Consider the following 2,158-nt stretch of genomic DNA (forward strand, 5'->3'; position numbering starts at 1 on the left):
ATCCGCCTGCCTCTGCCTCCCAAGTGCTGGGATTAAAGGCGTGCGCCACCACCGCCCGGCTCTTCTTAAGTTTCTTGTGCTTTGTGGATTGTACTTCGAGTATTCCAAACTTCTGGGCTAATAACAACTTATCAGAGAGTGCATACCATGTGCGTTCTTTTGTGATTGGGTTACCTCACTCAGGATGATATTCTCCAGATCCACCCATTTCTCTAAGAATTTCATAAATTCAGTGTTTTTAATAGCTGAGTAGTACTCCATTGTGTAGATGTACCACAATTTCTGTATCCATTCCTCTGTTGAGGAATGTCTGGGTTGTTTCCAGTTTCTGGCTATTATAAATAAGGCTGCTATGAACATGGTGGAGCATGTGCCCTTATTACATGTTAGAGCATCTTCTCGGTATATGCCCTGGAGTGGTATAGCTGGGTCCTCTGGTAGAATTATGTCCAGAAACTTCTCTTTCAATACTCCAAATGCTGTAGGATTGTTTTGTTAAATCCCTAAGCAAATTGCTTGCTCAAATTCTTTCAGCAATGGGAAACATATTCATATAGAATTATGAATATTTTGGATGGCAGGAGTTGGTGAATGTGTGTAATTCTGCCATAGCAAACACTGGAGCATACCCATTTATTTTCTTACATGGGGCAGCCCCCTCCCCGTCGCCTGACAATGAGATTCTCAGCTACACTTCTATGACCAGCCATGTGAAGCAGAGTGGGCTTCGGGTGCTGCTCCTCAGACGAAATGGTGACACCACAGAGACCCCAGTGAGCTGGGCATTTCAACCCCTGTGCATTCAAACCTGTGGTTCCTGTGGGCAATGGAAATGAGAGAGTTTAAAGGGATTAGTGTGACCACAGCATGTCATTTGTACTTAGGACAATGTCAAAAGAAATCCAGTATTTGTGAAATATGTATGTCCACCATGCAACAAATATTGAATCATGAAAGAGGAGTTTCTTCATTGTGAATCTCCAGAGGCCCTTTCGCGTTCCCGATCCTCTTAGAGACTTGACCCTGTTGAACTCTGTGAAAACGTGGCTCTGGAAAGGGCACAGCCTGTTCTCTAGAGCCAGAAAGATGCTTCTGTGTATGTTTACAGTCCAGAAGGCGAGAACTTCCCTTTCCAACCCAGGGGAGAAAGAAGGATCTGGGGTTGGGTTGTTTGGTTTTACATTTTGATTTGTTCCTCAAGAAACCGATCCTTCTGCTCCTGTCCCCTCTGACTGTGCTGTCTTATCAAAAACCTGAAAACAATGAAACAAAAAAGTGTTCTTGAGATTGCTCATAGAGGTAAAGAGATACACAAACATGCAGTCCCATAATTAGTATAAAAACAGACCCAAAGTGATAGGAGTGTGTGTATGTGAGTGTGTGCGCATGAATGTGCATGAGTGTGTGTGTGTGATTGTGTGTGACTGTGTGTTCATATGTGTGTGAATGTGAATGTACATGAGTGTATGTGTGAATGTGTGTTTGTGTGAGTGTGTGAATCAAGGTTTGTGTGTTCATGTGTGGGTGACTGTGTGTTCATGTGTGTGTGTGTTCCTGTGTCTGAGTATCTGTATGAGTGTGTGTTTGTGTGTTCCTATGTGTGTCTTTGTGTGTGTGTTCATGTGTGTTCATGTGTGTGTGTGTTCCTGTGAGTGAGTACGTGTTTGTGTCCCCTCTGCCTGTGCTGGTGCAACAGTCCTCCCTGCATGCCCCTTCCTTCTCCCAGGACATTGCCAGCTCTCCTCCTCCCATCCTTCCCAGCACCTGCTCTTGGAAGCCCTGGAGCCAAGGCTGCTCTGGGAAGACTAGTAAAGATAGAGAGGCTGGGTCTCCTTCATGGAGAATTTCATTTTTAATTAAATTTAAAAACTGCCATACAGGGATTTAACTATATATAAACAAAGTTCCCTGACTCTCTTCGCCACCCCCAGCTGCTCCTTCCACCTGTGCGCTGTGATTTCCAGGTAGTTTCACTTTTATTTGCTTCTTTTAATTTTTTTTTTAAATTCATTGTTCTTGTTGTCAATTCGAGTCACAATGGCACAAAGCATCTAAGTTTCCTGTTATACTTCCTGGAGTGACGAAATGCTCAAAGTCTCAGAGTGATGACTCAGTTTAAGCTATAAAACTAAGAAAGGGGAAGCTTTCTCCATTTCAC

The sequence above is a fragment of the Mastomys coucha genome, unplaced genomic scaffold, assembly GCF_008632895.1.
Source record: "Mastomys coucha isolate ucsf_1 unplaced genomic scaffold, UCSF_Mcou_1 pScaffold5, whole genome shotgun sequence".
In the NCBI taxonomy this organism is placed as follows: Eukaryota; Metazoa; Chordata; class Mammalia; order Rodentia; family Muridae; genus Mastomys; species Mastomys coucha.